The 19,470-nt window shown below is 45.7% G+C and overlaps 1 protein-coding gene across 2 annotated transcripts in view; it reads right to left on the bottom strand.

The window, feature by feature from the left end:
- mettl27 (methyltransferase like 27) overlaps positions 1 to 14,122 on the bottom strand; it is a 35,807-nt gene extending 21,685 nt beyond the window's left edge. For both annotated transcript variants that reach the window (XM_068010227.1, XM_068010228.1), the window contains exon 1: positions 14,064 to 14,122. The gene's annotated coding sequence lies outside the window, so the exon portion shown is untranslated. The remainder of the gene's footprint in view (positions 1 to 14,063) is intronic.
- Between the last annotated feature and the right edge of the window lie 5,348 nt (positions 14,123 to 19,470).

The raw sequence follows: 19,470 nt of genomic DNA, 5'->3' as shown, positions 1-19,470 counted from the left end.
CGCTATAACAGAAAGCAGTTGAGGTCAAAACATTGTATGTTTTCAAGAAGGAGTTAGACATAGCTCTTGGGTCTAAAGGGATCAAAGGGTATGGGGCGAAAGCAGAAACAGGCTACTGAGTTGGATGATCAGCCGTGATCATATTGAGTGGCGGAGCAGGCTCGAAAGGCCGAATGGCCTACTCCTGCTCCTATTTTCTATGTTTCAATGGAGCATAAGATTTCAGTAATACAGCTGGGCGGTTGTCAGGGTCCCTGATCTTTGCAGTATCCAATGTCTTCAGCCGTTTTTTGATATCGTGGAGTGAAACGAACTGTCGAAAGACAGGCTGCTATGATGGTGGGGTCCTCAAGGGGAGGCAGAGATGGATCATCCGCACGGCACTTCTGGCTGAAGATGGTTGCAAATGCTTCAGCCTCGTCTTTTGCATTGCCGCTTCAGTGCAAGTCAAGGCTGCCATTTTGTTACAGCCTTCCCTTGTTCCAGAACTCATTCCAATGCTCCATGCTATCCAAAAGCCCTTTCTAACCACTTTCTTAACCTGTCCAGCATTATGCACCCAAAGTAATTGGACTGTACCATCCTTGAGGTCTTGCTTTCCAATCTACAGCCTAATTCATTAAAGCACCTCTGTGTAAGACTTCAAATATATTTCGATTTACTTCATTGGTTCCAACTTGGGCCAAAATTTTGGATGCTCTCATACTCTTCCTACAAGATTTTCTACCTGTTCTATGATGTCCTCCACCCTGGTAGTAGGAAGGCAACATACCATTTGGCAGGCTCAGTCAAAATTGCAAAACGCCATCTATTCTGACTATGAAGTGTCCCACAACCGCTCTCCTATTGAGGTAGTTTACTTGCTTCCCCACCCTCCTGCAAGGTAGTCTCTTGCTTTATGGTGCCGCAGTGTTGCTAAGGACCACTGTGGTTTGAGTCACTGAGCAGCTCACTTGTCCAGCACACGGCCTCAGTTTGTTTTGGAGGTTGGGGGGGGGTGGGCAGGTGTGGGAAAAAACGAGAGGCTGAAAATGGCTCAAGAACTTGGCAAGGCTGAGAATGCAGAGGTCTGGCTGATCTTACCAGCAAGGCATCAACTGCAACTTGTAGCTCAGCCTCCCTCCTAGCAACCTGATGAATGGACAGCCTGACCAGAAGGTGTGAAGAAGCACTAGTGTAGTTGTTTTCAAACTGGGGTCCACAGATCTCAGAGGGTCTGTACAAACTTTCCAGAGGGTCTGCAAACTAAACCGCTGCCGTCACAAGTTTCATATGAAACATAATGAAATAAAAACAGAAATACAGAAAGATTTACAGCACAGGAGGCCATTAAGCACTTTGTGTCCATGCCAGCTGAAAAAGAGCTATCCAGTCTTATCCCACCTTCCAGCTCTTGGTCTGGAGCTCTACAGGTTACAGCGCCTCAAGTGTATATCCAAGTGTTTTTTAAATGCTATGAGGGTTTCTGCCTCTACCACCCTTTCAGGCAGTGAGTTCCAGTTCCAAACACCCATTACTCTCTAAGTGAAAAAAACTACTCAACTCTCCTCCAATCCTTCTACCAATTTCTTTAAATCTATGCTCCCTGGTTAGTGACCTCTCTGCCAGCAGAAAGAGGTTCTTCTTATTCACTCTATCTAGGCCCCTCAATTTTATATACTTCAATTAAACCTCTCCTCAGCCTCCTCTGTTCCAAAGAAAACAACCCCAGCCTATCCAATCTTTTCTCATAGCTAAAATTCTCCATTCCTGGTGTTGTAGAGTACTATTGAAAACTCTTCACATGAGATGGCTGTAGGTGAAGCAAGCATAATTTATTCAGAGATACAAGTATGCATACAGGGCAGTACGTCTCTCATCCAAGAGGCGACTCAAAACTCCTTTGTTCAATCCACATACTTATATATTAACTTTGCGTGATATTCTCTGCGTCAGCTATCTTTTCACATATTTACTTGGCCAGCAACATTTGCCTTCCTTTGTTTTAATTATCGAGCTGTTCCAAGGCCATCATTTTGTAGTCTGACTGCTCTGTTCCCTTCTCTGTTCTTGTCCCTTCCCCCAGTCATGTCTCCCTTGAATTATATCTTCACATTTGAAATGATATCTTCACAGTTGAGGTTATATATTATTTGCAGGGTTAGCAGTTTTCTAGTTCAGTAGCCTACCTAGCAGTGTTTGTATTTTTTTTTAGCATTCTTCTTGCTAATTTAAAAAAAAATTCATTCATGGGATGTGGGCATCGCTGGCCAGGTCAGCATTTATTGCCCATCCCTAATTGCCCTTGAGAAGGTGCTGGTGCGCTGCCTTCTTGAACCGCTGCAGTCAGGATGGTATGCGGCTTGCAGGTGGTGGTGTTCCCATGCATTTGCTGCCCTTGTCCTTCTAGTTGGTAGAGGTCGCGGGTTTGGAAGGTGCTGTCTAAGGAGCCTTGGTGCATTGCTGCAGTGCATCTTGTAGATGGCACACACTGCTGCCACTGTGCGTCGGTGGTGGGGGGAGTGAATGTTTGTAGATGGGGTGCCAATCAAGCGGGCTGCTTTGTCCTGGATGGTGTCAAACTTCTTGAGTGTTGTTGGAGCTGCACTCACCCAGCCAAGTGGAGAGTATTCCATCACACTCCTGAATTGTGCCTTGTAGATGGTGAACAGGCTTTGGGGAGTCAGGAGGTGAGTTACTCGCCTCAGGATTCCTAGCCTCTGACCTGCTCTTGTAGCCACGGTATTTATATGGCTACTCCAGTTCAGTTTCTGGTCAATGGTAGCCCCTAGGATGTTGATATTGGGGGATTCAGCGATGGTAATGCCATTGAATGTCAAGGGGAGATGGTTAGATTCTCTCCTGTTGAAGATGTTCATTGTCTGGCACTTGTGTGGCACAAATGTTACTTGCCACTTATCAGCCCAAGCCTGGATATTGTCCAAGTCTTGCTGCATTTCGACACGGACTGCTTCAGTATCTGAGGAGTCACGAATGGTGCTGAACGTTGTGCAATCATCAGCGAACATCCCCACTTCTGACCCTATAAATGAAGGAAGCCGCTGAAGATGGTTGGGCCTCGGACACTACCCTGAGGAACTCCTGCAGTGATGTCCTGGAGCTCAGATGATTGACCTCCAACAACCACAACCATCTTCCTTTGCGCTGGGTATGACTCCAACCAGCGGACGGTTTTCCCCCTGATTCCCATTGACCTCAGTTTTGCTAGGGCTCCTTGATGCCATACTCGATCAAATGCTGCCTTGATGTTAAGGTCAGTCACTCTCACCTCACCTTTTGAGTTAAGCTCTTTTGTCCATGTTTGAACCAAGGCTGTAATGAGGTCAGGAGCTGAGTGGCCCTGGCGGAACCCAAACTGAGCGTCACTGAGCTGGCTATTGCTAAGCAAGTGCCGCTTGATGGCACTGTTGATGACACCTTCCATCACTTTACTGATGATTGAGAGTAGGCTGATGGGGCAGTAATTGGCTGGGTTAGACTTGTCCTGCTTTGTGTGTACAGGACATACCTGGGCAATTTTCCACATTGCCGCACTCTAAACTTCTGTAAAAGAATCGTGTTCTATCTGTCAGGAAACACCATTGCGTGAGGGAGGTTTGGACTGCCTTGAAAACCTTTTCCCCTTTTCCACAGGATTCACTAACACCACGATGGCAGAGCTATTACTGATGTGCAACACCAGCAGACAATGAAATGCTGTGACTCTGTACAACATTCCCGTGTTGTCATCAATAAGGTGGTATTCTTAATGACCACCAAGTATCCCCGGGATCCCACCTGGTACACCCGCCCATTCTTTTCTATTCCCATTGATTCGAATTTACATCCACCTTGATAAGTCCCATCTGCATGTTCCTGGGGCACAGTCATCAGAAACTTTATTATTTTCCTTCCTCCATCCGTAGTGGGTCTAGTAACCACAAGTTCTTGCCTTTCCTCATTAAGGCTGCTGAGATCCAATTTCTTAACTGTATGATACATTTGTCTAGGTGCAGTCCTGAATCTTATATCTTCAATGTCTGATCTAACTTCATCTATCAAGTCCCGAGCCAATATATCACATGCCCTTCCCTTTGCCTGTGAGTTGATTGCCTTAGTAACAGCCTTTGACAGCAGCTCCAGTCCATTCATTATTCCTTCTCCCTGAAGTTCAATTGCTGTTAGGGGATATCCTGTTCCCCAGGCTGTGAATTTCAGCCCTCTGGCTGTTTCCCTGCCAACCCAGAACGTGAAATCATTTATGTCAGAAATCTGTAGTGAATTTAATGCGGAGATGGCACTTCCGAATAGACCCCTATATTCCTCGAAAACATCACTGTAAATTTCTTCTGTGCAATCTTTATCTGATTACATCTTCCTGTAATGCAGTGACCAGAATTTGATAATAAGGTAATTAGCAAGGATTTTAAATTAGCAAGAATTTTGAATTAGGAATAAAAACTGAATGTGCTGGCAGTACTCAGCAGGTCTGACAGCATCTATATACAGAGAAACAGAGATAACGTTTGTGTGGAGCTCAGAAATAAAAAGGGGGCAGCCACATTACTGGGAGTGTACTATAGACCCCCAAATAGTGAGAGGGAGATAGAATAAATATGTAGGCAGATTTCTGGGTGCAAAAACTATGGGGCAATAATAGTTGGGGATTTCAACTACCCCAATATCAACTGGGATACCAACAGTGTGAAGGGCACAGAGGAGACAAAATTCTTGAACTGTGTTCAAGAGAACATTTTTAGCCAGCACATAACAAGCCCAATGAGAGGGGGTGCAATTCTAGATTTAGTCTTCGGTAATGAAGCTGGGCAAGTGGATGAAGTAACATTGGGTGACCATTTTGGAGATAGTGACCATAATAGTTAGTTTTAGCATAATCAGGGAAAAGGACAAAGATAAAACATAAGCAAAGGTTCTAAATTGGGGGAAGGCAAATTTTACAAAACCAAGAGGTGACCTTGTGAAAGTGGACTGGATACAGCTACTTGAAGGAAAACAGTGGCATACCAGCGGGAGGCAATCAAGAGTGAGATACTATGGGCACAGTGTAGGCATGACCCCACAAAGATTAAGGGTGGTACTGCCAAATCTAGAGCCCCCTAGTTATCTAAAAGCTTACAGGATAAGTTAAAGCAAAAAAAATAAAGCTTATGACGATCACAAATATCTTAATACTTTAGAAAGCTTAAATTTTGGAAAGTGCAGGGGTGAAGTAAAAAAGGAAAACCCAAAGATGTTTTATCAGTACATTAAGCGCAAGAGGATAACTAAGGAAAGGGTCGGGCCTATCAGAGATGTACAGGGGAACTTATGCGTGGATGCAGAAGATGTGGGCAAGGTTCTTAATAAGTTTTTTTATCTCTGTCTTCACAAAGGAGAGGGTTATTGCAGACATTGTAGTTACTGAGGAGGAGTGTGAAATATTAGATACGATAAGTATAATGAGAGAGCAAGTGCTTGAGGGTCTGACATCCCTGAAAGTGGATAAATCACCAGACTGCATCCCAGGTTGTTAAAGGAAGCCAGGGAGGGAATAGCAGATGCGCTGAGGACCATCTTCAAATCCTCACTAGATACAGGCAAGGTACCAGATGATTGGAGGTCTGCAAACATTGTACCATTGTTTAAAAAGGGTGTGAGGGATAAGTCAGGTAATTATAGGCCAGTCAGTCTGACCTCGGTGGTGGGAAAATTGTTAGTTTATCCTATCCCGCAGAATGGATTCTGTCACTTAGAAAGGCATGGATTAATCAGGGATAGTCAGCATGGATTTGTTAGGGGAAGGTCATGTCTTACTAACTTAATTGAGTTTTTTGAGGAAGTAACAAAGAGGATTGATGAGGGTAGTGCAGTGGATGTGGTTTACATGGATTTTAGTAAGGTATTTGACAAGGTCCCGCATGGCAGACTGGCTAGTAAAATGTAAGCCCATGGGATACAGGGGAATGTGGCAGGTTGGATCCAGAATTGGCTCAGTGACAGGAAACAAAGGGTAGTAGTCGACAGATGTTTTTGCGAATGGAAAGCGGTTTCCAGTGGCGTTCCACAAGTCACAATGTTGGGTCCCTTGCTGTTTGTGGTATATATCAATGATTTGGACTTAAATGTGGGAGGCATGATTGGGAAATTTGCTGATGACACAAAAATTGGCCGTGTAGTTAATAGTGAGGAGGAAAGCCGTGGACTCCAAAATGATATCAATGGTTTGGTTGAGTGGATGGAAAAGTGGCAAATGGAATTCAATCCAGAGAAGCGTGAGGTACTGCATTTGGGAGGGCAAATAAAGCGAGGGAATACACAATAAACGGGAGGATATTGAGAGGAGTAGAAGAAGTGAGACACCTTGAAATGCATGTCCAGGTCCCTGAAGGTGGCAGAACAGGTAGATAGAGTGGTGAAGAAGGCATATGGATTGCTTTCGTTTATTGGCCGAGGTATAAAGTACAAAAGGAGGGACGTGATGCTGGAACTGTATAGAACACTGGTGAGGCCACAGCTGGAGTACTCCATACAGTTCTGGTCACCATATTACAGAAAGGACATAATTGCTCTGGAGAGAGTACAGAGAAAATTTCCAAGAATGTTGCCAGAGTTTGAAAGTTGCAGCTATGAGGAAAGATTGGATAGGCTACGGTTCTTTTTCCTGGAACTGAGGAGGCTGAGGGGTTACTTGATTATAAGGGGCCTAGACAGAGTGGACAGGAAGGACCTGTTGCCCCTTGCGGAGAGGTCAGGTACCAGGGGACACAGATTTAAGGTGATTGGTGGAAGAATTAGAGGGGACATGAGGGGAAACTTTTTCACCCAGAGGATGGTGGGTATCTGGAATTCGCTGCCAGGAATGGTGGTGGAGGCAGAGACTCTCAATTCTTTTAAAAGGTACCTGGACATGTACCTGCTGTAACCTGCAGGGCTATGGACCAGGTGCTGGAAGGTGGGATTAGTTTGGGCGGCTAGTTTATTCGGCCCACGCGGGCATGATGGGTTGAATGGCCTCCTTCTATGCTGTACTTTTTCTATGCTTCTAAAACATTAACTCTGTTTCTGTCTCCACAGATGCTGCTAGACCCAAGTACTTCCGCATTTTCTTTTTATTTTAGATTTCCAGCATGCACAGTATTTTGCTTTTATTTTTGAATTAGGAATGTGAGAGAACAGAGTGAGGTGCTTGAATAAGAAGGTACTTTAAGAATAGAGAGACTAAGGTGAAACTTGCGATTATGGGCCATATTGCTAGCGTGGCAGTTTGGTTGGGGCAAATCATGAAATGTATAGATAAGTGGTAGTGCTTCTGTAGAAAGTGTTGCTAATCATAGGACAAGTTTCTATTAATGCCAAGATATCTGTTGATTCATCCACAAAATTATGGATAGCAAATCTTGTTTTTGAAGGACCAAACAGTTCAGATGCAGATGAAGGACAGCGATTATAGCATAGCAGATGGAGTCATGGGCCAGCACTGAAAGTGGCGAGCTGGATGGGGAGGAGGTTTGAGAAGTTGACCTCCAAGGAAAACATTGGGTGAGATGGCTGTTCAGGATAAAGTATGAGTTTGCTGCTTAGCATAGACAAAAACAGGTGGCATGCTGAATATCAAGGGTGAATGGAAGGATGCTGTGAGCCTATTTAAGAGGGGCTTGTGCCTGAGATGATGATTGGAGAGAAGGGAAGCTTAGTAATAGTATATGGGAAAAAGGAATTGGGGTGGGAGGAGAGGGGGGGTTGGAAGAGGGACTAGGATCGGAGGCATCAACCAAATTCACATGCAAATAGATGGGGAGGGGAGGGCAGACCTTAATAAATGAGTTGTGGAAGAAATTCCACATTTTAGCTCCGATTAGCAAGGCTTTTGACAAGGTCCCACATGGCAGACTGGTTTAAAAAAAAGCCCATGGGATCCAGGGGAATGCAGCAAGCTGGATACAAAATTGGCTTAGTGGCAGAAAACAAACAGTATTGCTGGGGCCCTGGCAGAGATTTTTGTATCATCATTAGCCACGGGTGAGGTACCGGAAGATTGGAGGATAGCTAATGTTGTGCCTTTATCTAAGAAGGGCAGCAGGGATAAGCCAGGGAACTACAGGCCGGTGAGCCTTACATCAGTGGTGGGAAAGTTATTGGAAGGGATTCTGAGAGACAGGATTTATATGCATTTGGAAAGGCAAGGTCTGATTAGAGATAGTCAGCATGGCTTTGTGTGTGGGAAATCATGTCTCACGAATTTGATTGACTTTTTTGAGGAGGTGACCAAGAGGATTGACGAGGGCAGGGCGATGGACATTGTCTACATGGTCTTTAGCGAGGCCTTTGACAAGGTCCCGCATGGTAGGCTGGTCCAGAAGGTTCGAACACATGGGATCCAGGGTGAGCTAGCCAATTGGATACAAAATTGGCTTGGTGATAGGAGGCAAAGGGTGGTAGTGGAGGGTTGTTTTTCAGATTGGAGGCCAGTGACCAGTGGTGTGCCGCAGGGATCGGTGCTGGGCCCTCTGTTGTTTGTCATATATATTAATGACTTGGATGTGAACGTAGGGGGCATGATTAGTAAGTTTGCAGATGACACCAAAATTGGTGGTATAGTGGACAGTGAAGAAGGTTGTCTAGGTTACAGCAGGATATAGATCAACTGAGAAAGTGGGCAAGGGATTGGCAAATGGAATTTAATGCAGACAAGTGCAAAGTGATGCATTTTGCATCACCAGGGCAGGACATATACAGTGAATGGCAGGGCCCTGGGGAGTGTTGTTGAGCAGAGACACCTTGGGGTGCAAGTACCATAGTTCCCTGAAAGTGGCAACGCAGGTAGACAGGGTAGTGAAGAAGGCAAATAGCATGCTTGCCTTCATCGGCTGAGGCACTGAGTACAAGAGTTGGGACGTCATGTTACAGTTGTACATAACGTTGGTTAGGCCGCATTTGGAGTACTGTGTGCAGTTCTGGTCGCCGCACTACAGGAAAGATGTGATTAAGCTAGAGAGGGTGCAGAAAAGATTCACAAGGATGTTGCCTGGTTTGGAGGGCTTGAATTATAAAGAGAGATTGGATAGGCTGGGTCTGTTTTCCCTGGAGCAACGGAGGCTGAGAGGGGACATGATAGAGGTATATAAAATTATGAGAGGCATAGATAGGGTAGATAGCCAGAGTCTGTTTCCCATGGTAGGGGTGACTAAAACTAGAGGGCATAGATTTAAGGTGAGAGGGAGGTTTAAAGGGGATCAAAGGGGTAAATTTTTCACACAAAGAATAGTGGGTATCTGGAATGAGCCTCCTGAGGAGGAGGTCGACATAGGTACTCTAGCAACATTTAAGAGGCATCTGGACAGGTACTTGAATGAGCAAGGCACAGAGGGATATGGAATTAATGCAGGCAGGTGGGATTAGTATAGATGGGCATTATGATCGGCATGGACGCGGTGGGCCGAAGGGCCTGTTTCTATGCTGTACGACTCTATGAGTAACTGTTGACGGGTGTTTTTGCGACTGGAAGGCTGTTTCCAATGGGGTTCCGCAGGGCTCAGTACTGGGTCTCCTGCTTTTACATAGAAAATAGGAGCAGGCCATTTGGCCCTTCGAGCCTGCTCCGCCATTCATTATCATGGCTGATCATCCAACTCAGTAACCGGTTCCCACTTTCGCCCCATACCCTTTGATCCCTTTAGACCCAAGAGCTATATCTAACGCCTTCTTGAAAACATACAATGTTTTGGCCTCAACTGCTTTCTGTGGTAGCGAATTCCACAGGCTCACCACTCTCTGGGTGAAGAAATTTCTCCTCATCTCAGTCCTGAAAGGTTTACCCCGTATCCTTAGACTATGACCCCTAGTTCTGGACTGCCCCATCATCAGGAACATCCTTCCTGCATCTACCCTGTCAAGTCCTGTTAGAATTTTATAGGCTTCTATGAGATCCCCCTCACTCTTCTGAACTCCAGCGAATATAATCCTAACCAACTCAATCTCTCCTCATACGTCAGTCCCGCCATCCCAGGAATCAGTCTGGTAAACCTTTGCTGCATTCACTCCATAGCAAGAATATCCTTCCTCAGATAAGGAGGCCAAAACTGCACACAATAGACCAAAATTGCTTATATATTAACGATCTGGACGTAAATGTAGGGGGCATGATCAAGAAGTTTTCAGATGACAGAAAAATTGGCTGAATGGTTGATAGTGAGGAGGATAGATATAGACTGCAGGAAGATATCAATGGACTGGTCAGGTGGGCAGAAAAGTGACAAATGAAATTCAACCCAGAGAAGTGTGAGGTGATGCATTTGGGGAGGTCAAACAAGGCAAAGGAATACACAATTAATGGGAAAATACTGAGAGAAAGTGAGGGACCTTGGAGTGAATGTCTACAGATCCCTGAAGGTAGCAGGACAGGTCGATAAGGTGGTTAAGGCAGCATATGGAATCCTTTCCTTTATTAGCTGAGGTATAGAATATAAGAACAGGGAGGTAATGATGGAACTGTATAAATCATTAGTTAGGCCACAACTTGAGTAGTGTGTACAGTTCTGGTAACCCCATTATAGAAAGGATGCAATTGCACCAGAGGGGGTACATAGGAAATTTACGAGGATGTTGCCAGGACTGGAAAGTTGCAGCTATGATGAAAGATTGGATAGGCTGGGGCTGGTCTCCTTAGAACAGAGAAGGCTGAGGGGAGATTTGAGTGAAACGTACAAAATTGTGAGGGGCCTGGATAGAGTGGATGGGAACAGCCTATTTACCTTAGCAGAGAGGTCAGTGACTACGGGGCATAGATTTAAAGTGATTGGTAGAAGGATTAGAGGGGAGATGAGGAAAAATGTTTGCACCAAGAGGGTGTGGGGGTCTGGAACTCACTGCCTGAAGGGGTATTACAGGCAGAAGCCCTCACTCATTTCAAAGGTGCTTGGATGTGTACCTGAAGTGTCGTAACCTGCAGGGCTACAGACCAAACTCTGGAAAGTGGATTAGGCCGGGGGCTCATTTTTTGGCTGGTGCAGAACCGATGGACCTGGTGGCCTCTTTCTGTGCCATAGACTTTCTATGTTTCTATGATTACATCACCCCTCCTAACTCCTTGCTCAGCATGAAACCTGAACATCCTATAGACGGAGTAGGATTTCAATCCCCATATTCAGTCCATCACTAAGACTGTCCAAAATCTGATTTTTTTTTTGTCATCACTAAACTCTCTTCTTGCCAATGTTCCAGGCTCTATTCCAAAATAACAAATACATACCATCCTATCCCATGTTTAGTAGGTTTACTTATGCATCATCCTGGCCTCAACAACCTCCATTAGCTCCCCATTTTTCAACAGAATGTCCTAAAATCCAGACCAATCCCCTCACTCCTCGCCCAAGAGAACCATATCATTCTCTGTTCATCATCATTTAACCATCATCTTAAGTATTCAATACATAAACTACTGTCTTCCCCAAAACTGACTAACTCTCTCGCCCCTAATACTCTCTTTACCACGCCCCCCCCCCCCCCCCCGCTATGTTAACCATTCTCCTATTCGGTAAAGATTTCTCCCCTCCCTCCCCCTGCAACTACCCTACCTGATGTCCTGCTCAGTAAGGGCCACTCTAACCCCCACTAACCATTCCCTTGTTCAGTAGAGGCTTCCCCCCACTTAATTCCCTAACCATTTGCCCACTCAGTAAGAGTACCTCTGCCCCCTCCTCAATACCCTAACCAATCTCCGGCTCAGAAAGAACCTCTCACCCTCCGCAATACCCTAACCATTCTCGTACTGCCTAAGGGCCTCTCATTCTAACCCCGCCCCACTAGCCATTCTCCCGCTCAGTCAGGGCCTCTCCAACCTCCCGCCTGCAAAACCCCTTGGCTCTCACACTACTTTTCAAATACTCGCGATCGGCCTCACGCCGGCCCTTCCTTCTCTCGCCCCGCTCGCCATTAACAGTTACTTTTAACAGTGGATCAAAGTCTTACTCCAACACTCCGTGTACTTCCGCATTCTAACACTGTGGAAGAAAACTCTCCACTTGACTAATTGCTATGACCACGGCGTAAAGCGCAAGTCTGCTTCAGAAACAGGATGCAACATATGTACAACAGCACAAACTCTTCGCACTATCATTTCCAGAATTTCTTTTAACTACTTCAATTGTGATGCTTACCATGAAATGTACCTCTCAAACCAGAAATACATTGTGTAAAAACTTGTTAAACGTTTCCCCAATCTTGAAATAATAATCAAAACCACAGAACCCCAAATTGCGACCGTTCAATTACCTCTGTCTCCCAACAACCCTTTAATTCATTGGGAAAGCCGCCATCTTTTGCTGAAGAATGTGCCAGAGGATAGACTGGACTGCTAACCACAGGAGAGAAAGGCTGTTACACTCAAGGTTCGGCCAAATCTTTAAGGTGAGAGGTTTTTAAAAAAACCCCGAGAATTAGAGCTAGTGCCAGCTCCAGAACCTTTGGTTGTCCGAGTCTTCAGTTAATGCAATTGATTATCAGGTGTAAACTTGATTACCTGTTTAATAATGATCAAGTGAACAGCCAACATAGATTCTTAGAGGGCTTGTCTGTCCAACTTTGTTTTATTGTAGGAAGCGACATGGTGAGTGGCCTTAGGAAAGCAATGTGACATGATATTGCTTTATTTCCAAAAAAGCGTCTCGAAGTTGTGTGTAAAAACTTCAAGTGGTGGGGACTCAAGATGCCACCTTGGAACGGAAATATTGGGAAGTATTTATTAAGAGATACAGCACTGAAACAGGCCCTTCGGCCCACCGAGTCTGTGCCGACCATCAACCACCCATTTATACTAACCCTACAGGAATCCCATATTCCCTATCACCTACCAACACTATGGGCAATTTACAACGGCCAATTTACCTATCAACCTGCGAGTCTTTGGCGGTGGGAGGAAACCGGAGCACCCGGGGAAAACCCACGCGGTCACAGGGAGAACTTGCAAACTCCGCACAGGCAGTACCCAGAATCGAACCCGGGTCCCTGGAGCGGTGAGGCTGCGGTGCTAACCACTGCGCCACTGTGCCGCCTGTACTGAGTATGATCCCAATTAAGGTCGCTCGCACAAAGTTTTTGTGACACCCACTGACATGTCTGATAATTCTGTTTACGTGGTCAGGAAAAGGCCGACAACTAGACATGGCCATGAGTTCCACTGTGTACATGTTATCTGAAATCCTTTGTTTAGTTATATGATATAGGGTAGAAAGATGAAGGCAGGTGTTACTAATTTCAAGGGTGTAAGTAGCTCAGTATTACTCTTTACTCCTATAAGGAGACACTGAATTCTCCATGAGCAGCAGTACACCTTTATTTCTCACTATTTAATTAAACAGCAGTATGATCTGGGGATCATAGCATTAACCCTTTGTGTATTGTTATGATCTCTGGGTTATGTTGTAAGTTAACTAGATATTGAAAGAAGACATTACCCAAAATGCCTGTTCCCAGAGCCAGTAGGCTGTGTTTACCTTTAAGCTGACAGATGAACTGAATCATGAAGTGAAAACGTCGAGTTTTAATACACCCTCAAAATCGAACAGTAGAGTTCGCAATACTAAATGGTTGCACCCAATGGACTCGCGGCCACAGCAGGACAATGAAATGTAATGGCGTGACCTTTATTCTTTTCCTCTTCACATCAAATTTCCTTCTTGCATTCATTAACAATGGCAAAAAATAAAAACTAACCAAGCTGAATATATGCAATCAGCTTCTTCACATCAAAATGAAATCTCAAGTGAATGTAGGTTTTCAAAGAATGCAGCATCATAAACATAAGAAATAAAAATGTCTTTGTGAAAGGCAATCTAAACATATGCAGAGGAATGACAACAAACAGTATGCATACTGGGCATACAAACACATTTCACAGGGTGGACTATCCTCCATCCGCTGGGGTTTATTCTGCCCCCAAATATTAGCATTAAACCTGAAGTATAAAATCTGCTCGATGTTTCGGGAGGCGTCTCTGCCGAGTTGAACCGACGGAACAGGGATAGTAGTAAAGGTCTGATACCCGACACAGACTCGGCCAGTCAGCAGTAAAAATAAAAAAAACTCACCTGAGCTGACACTCCAGAAGGAAATTAAGTTTGCGCAGTGAGCGAGTGACGTAATTATGGTGTCATCACGCACGGTGAGCGAGTGACGTCACTAGACGTCATCACGCACGCGGTGGAGCTTCCCAGTCGGACGGTAAATGGTCGGGCTCGGGTCGAATCGGGCTCGGGCGAAATTGGGGAGACTCGGGCGGGGTCGGGTCCGCTGTGGATCGGTCGGGTTCTTTCCCCCGACCTGAGCAGGCCTTTAGATAGTGGTACATGTAAACTACTGGATAGATGTGCTAAAGGCTGGTGCTACAGGTCAAGGGCTTGAGCTGAAGGCTGCAAGACTGGATCAGATGGCTGCATCAGATGGGGGGCCTGTGCTGGCATTGGCAGCTCAGGGGATCTGTCTTGAAGTCATTGATTGGGTCAGATCTGGGGGACCCAACGTAGGCGGTGGAATTTGGGTGGTTAACCCCGTAATTGACAGCACTGGAACTGTGGAATTTGCAGAAAGCTCAGCCAGTATGTTAGGGTTTGTAGAAACAGGCCAGATGGGTGGGGAACGTTAGCCGTGGCTGGTAGAACCAAAGCCAGAAGTGGAGCAGATCGCAGAGCCAGTGTAGAAGGAAGGGGCCTTGTAGCATTCATATCTCTTGACTTGGTAAGTTGTGCTACCTAGCTGGGAACCGATGAACTTGTGAATATTGCACCAGCCTTCATCAACAGAGGCAACCAAGTAGCGTTGGCAGAACTGTGATTTGTTGAGTAGGTAGACCAGATCACCAGTATAAACTGAGGTTGGTTGCACTCTTAGGGGGGACCTTGGATTTCTGACTGTACGGCTGATTGACCTGGCGGAACCAATGTTGAGTTTTATCAAACAGGGGAATTTGCATGTTCTCCAACACAGAAGTCCTCGAGGCGGCCAACATCCCCAGCATATACACCCTATGAACCCAGCGGCGCCTGAGATGACTTGGCCATGTGAGCCGCATGGAAGATGGCAGGATCCCCAAGGACACATTGTACAGCGAGCTCATCACTGGTACCAGACCCACCGGCCGTCCATGGCTCCGCTTTAAAGACATCTGCAAACGTGACATGAAGTTCTGTGACATTGATCACAAGTCGTGGGAGTCAGTTGCCAGCGATCGCCAGAGCTGGCGGGCAACCATAAAGGCGAGGCTAAAGCATGGCGAGTCGAAGAGACTTAGAAGTTGGCAGGAAAAAAGACAGACGCGCAAGGAGAGAGCCAACTGTGTAACAGCCCTGACAACCAATTTCATCTGCAGCACCTGTGGAAGAGTCTGTCACTCTAGAATTGGCCTTTATAGCCACTACAGGCGCTGCTCCACAAACCACTGACCACCTCCAGGCACTTACCCATTGTCTCTCGAGACAAGGAGGCCAAAGAGAGAATCTGCACATTGGTGACCTGGTCTGTCTGTGTCCATAATTTTCTCACAGAAAGGCCTTGGGAGCAAAGGCGGGTGTTGAGTCAGGCAGTGGCAATAGGGCCAAAGGTGTGATATGGCCTTAATAAGATGATTGGCGTAGAAGCTCGCCCTCCAGTTCCCATACTGCTTTTTCTGCTGTTGGGTTCTTGTTGGGATTCTTTGATCAACTGAGCTTAATGGCTGTGTGGTGTTCCTGATGCAGCTTGTCTCCTGACAGGGCAGAAAACCCAGGGGCAGAATCAGCCTGTATGACAGCCTGGGGACCATCTAGTGGACAAAATCCAATGCACAAGTAGAGGAGAGCATCTCTTAAGGTGTCATGGCATTCATTGGCAATGGTGTAAGTAGCTGTATAAGAAATGAAATAACTAAAACGAGTTGTCATTTATGCTTGATAACTTCAGCAGCAAATGAGATGCCACCCAGCTCTGGAGGGTCACTTGAAGACTGGGGAACGACAGTATGCGGGATGCTATGGAGAGCAGCGCAAGTATGGTAGCTAACTGACCCATTCAATGGAGGCATCCATGTCAAGCACATAGAAATATAGATGGATGACCGATTTGAGTTGACGACATGATTGGTGACCAAGATGTAGGTGGAGAGTAGTGTTAAGTCCTTCCAGGACATTACGTGGCATTCTCTGGAGGGGGCAAGGGGCTCATTGCGCTGAACAACGAGTAAACCATCCTGCACAATGATAGCAACCCAGAGGTAGCCCTTTGACATTGCAAATGTTGCTAAGCTTCCTTGAAGGGCAGGTGCCTTGCAACAGGTGAGCATGCATGCAACGAAGGAGGGAACATTCAGACTGGATAGCTAGCCATGCTGGCCTGCTGGTGAAAAGGAGTTTTGTTGAGTCTGACACAATGTCATCAATGGATACCCAGTGAACAGTGGAATCTGAGGTCTGGTGTCTGAAGGACAGACTTGGCACATGGAGTCCTCACAGTCAAGTGCATTGCGGCTTGCAAAATCCGATAGTATATTCACAGATGCAGCTCGATGTCTGACAGAGGCATGGTCGCGACTGACCATAGAAAGGAAGGTAGAACAAGGTAGAATGTGGACAGGCAGAAAATTCTTTCCTGTACAGTTTCTCAGAGCCTGCACACAAGGTTTGCTGTTTTTAAGGATACAAGGACAGTGTTTGGACGCACAATATGTGGGCTGAAGTGCTTGATAGATGCTGTGATGGACAGAGCTTCAATTTCACGACGCAACCAGGTGATTTGATGGCCACGCAGTTTGACACTGAAAAAACAGTAAGTTTGTGTTTGTTGCCGCGAGTCACATACAGGGGGGATGCGATGCCATGTTTCTTACCACCACCATTGTGACAACCCAGAGTTGATTGGCTGGATAGGGAAGGGTAATGGTTTAAGTGGTTGAAAGAGCAGTTTGTGCCATTTGGAAGCTTGTACGTCGATCATCTGTCCACTCTATCCTTTCATTTTACTGACGTCCGGCAGTAACAGTCATGGAGTTTTACAGCACAGAAACAGGCCCTTCGGCCCAACACGCCTGCGCCGACCATCAATCACCCGTCCTAACTAATCCCATTTCCCCGCACTTGGCCCGTAGCCTTGTATTTTATGGCGTTTCAGGTGTTCATCTAAATACTTCTTGAATGTTGTGAGTGTTTCTGCCTCTACCACCTCTTCAGGCAGTGTGTTCCAGATTCCAAACACCCTTTTTTAGTTTAGTTTAGAGATACAGCACTGAATCAGGCCCTTCGGCCCACCGAGTCTGTGCCGACCATCAACCACCCATCAATCACCCTCTGGGTGAAAAAAAATTTCCTCAACTCCCCTCTAAACCTTCTGCCCCTTACCTTAAATCTATGCCCCCTAGTTATTGACCTGTCTGCTAAGGGAAAAAGTTTCTTCCTATCAATGCCCCTCATAATTTTGTATACCTTAATCAGATCCCCCCTCAGCCTTCCCCGCTCCAAGGAAAACAACCCCAGCCTATCCAGTCTTCATAACTGAAATGCTCCAGCCAGGCAACATCTGGTGAATCTCCTCTTCACCCTCTCCATTGCAATCACATCCTTCCTATAGTGTGGTGACCAGAACTGTACACAGTACTCCAGCTGTGGCCTAACCAGCGGTTTATACAGCTCCATCATAACCTCCCTGCAGTTATATTCTATGCCTCGGCTAATAGAGGCAAGTATCCCGTATGTCTTCCTAACCACCTTATCTACCTGTGCTGCTGCCTTCAGTGATCTATGGACAAGCACCCCAAGGTCCCTCTGACCCTCTGTACTCCCTAGGGTCTTACCATCTATTTCCTTGCCTTGTTAGTCCTCCCAAAGTGCATCACCGCACACTTCTCAGGGTTAAACTCCATTTGCCATTGCTCTGCCCATCTTACCAGCCCATCTATATCGTCCTGTAGTCTAAGGCTTTCCTCCTCACTATTTATGACACCACCAATTTTTGTGTTGTCTGCGAACAGTGTCCAAGGATGTTGTGTATGAGGCACACTGAGGAAGGACTGTCGAAAGCGTCTTGTAAGCTTTGATGAAAGATCTCATGTCAGAAACCATCTTTGGCGGAGAGCAGGTAGAGAGGTTGGCCACAAGGTGTGGGCTAACTTGTAAGGTGCCCTGAGACCAAATGCATCCCAGAATAGTTGTAGTCTTAGAGCAGATGACCGTCTTAGAGGCAGATAGACACAAATCACATTGTGACAGAGCATGTAGTACCTGTTGCCAGTTATGAAGAGGTTCTTTAGGACTTTTACCACCACAGTAGAGGTCGGCTGCAAGCTTGATGACTATGCCCTCCTCTAGAAGTTCACCTAGGACACGACATGTCATTTCTTCAAGGGCAGTTTCAGATCCCGGCATGCCCATGGCAGATCAAGTGTATACACGAACACCTTTGTAGGGGGTGACCACTCCACAGTATTTAATTGAAGATCGCGCAAATGGAATTTGGTAAAAGGCGTTAGTCAGACCTGTTGCAATGATGTGTTTCCACTGGGCAATCTTGCGTAAGGTTGACTCAACATCTGCTTACTGCAGCACTCAAATTCGGCAAATGCTGTGACAAGTCGAAAACCCCCATTTGACTTATTCATGAGAAATGATGGGTACTCCACAGTGATTCCCCGCGTCTTCAGGTCGAGCAAAGACTCCTAAACCTTCAAGGTCATCAATTTTTTGTTGCAACTCAACAAGTTTATCCATGGCATAGTGGGAAAAGCGACCTTTGCGTTGTGGAGGTTGTACAGGTCCCATGTTGACATTAGCCTTGAAGATCCGGCTTTGACATTGTAATCTGGGATTGTTGGATCGAAGACGTCATCATATTCCTGAAGGAGTGTGTGGAACTGAGTATGTGTGTGCTGAGACAGGGTGTGATCCGGATCCACAAGGACAGACTCTGAAAACAGCTAATGGTGCTTATGGTTGTGTTACGGTCGTGTTACAGTCAGGTGGGAAATAGTGTGGGTGGTTTCCACTTTTTAATCTCAACTGACTGCAGATAGTATTTTTTAAAAAAACTTTTGTTTTAGTCCCTGAATGTTTAAGGGCCAAACAAACAAGACAAATGACAGGTTTTCTCGTAAGTTTAAAAAGAAAAATAACTATTTAAACTGTTATGACCACATAGTGTGACATGGGTGGTTCCCACTTTTCAACTCCCCGCCTGACCACAACTAGTGTATTTATATTAGACTTTAGCCCCTTGGCGTTTTATTGTTCAAATAAACAGACACGACAGGTTTTCTTGAAGGTTTTAAAAACAGAAAGTCAATTATTTATTGATCAATACGCCTTATCCCGAAAATTGTCACAACTGCATTCACGCACGTATGCACACACACACACACACAAGAAAAGACAGGTAGAGAAGGGAGAAAGGAAGGTGGCTTTTATTGGGTGGAAAGATTGCGTAAACCTATTGAATTTTCTTGGAAATAAAGTTCTAGATGGCTGCAGGCCTGAAATT

This window comes from Heterodontus francisci, chromosome 30 (assembly GCF_036365525.1).
Source record: "Heterodontus francisci isolate sHetFra1 chromosome 30, sHetFra1.hap1, whole genome shotgun sequence".
Classification (NCBI taxonomy): Eukaryota; Metazoa; Chordata; class Chondrichthyes; order Heterodontiformes; family Heterodontidae; genus Heterodontus; species Heterodontus francisci.
This window is presented reverse-complemented; position numbering and strand designations above follow the sequence as displayed.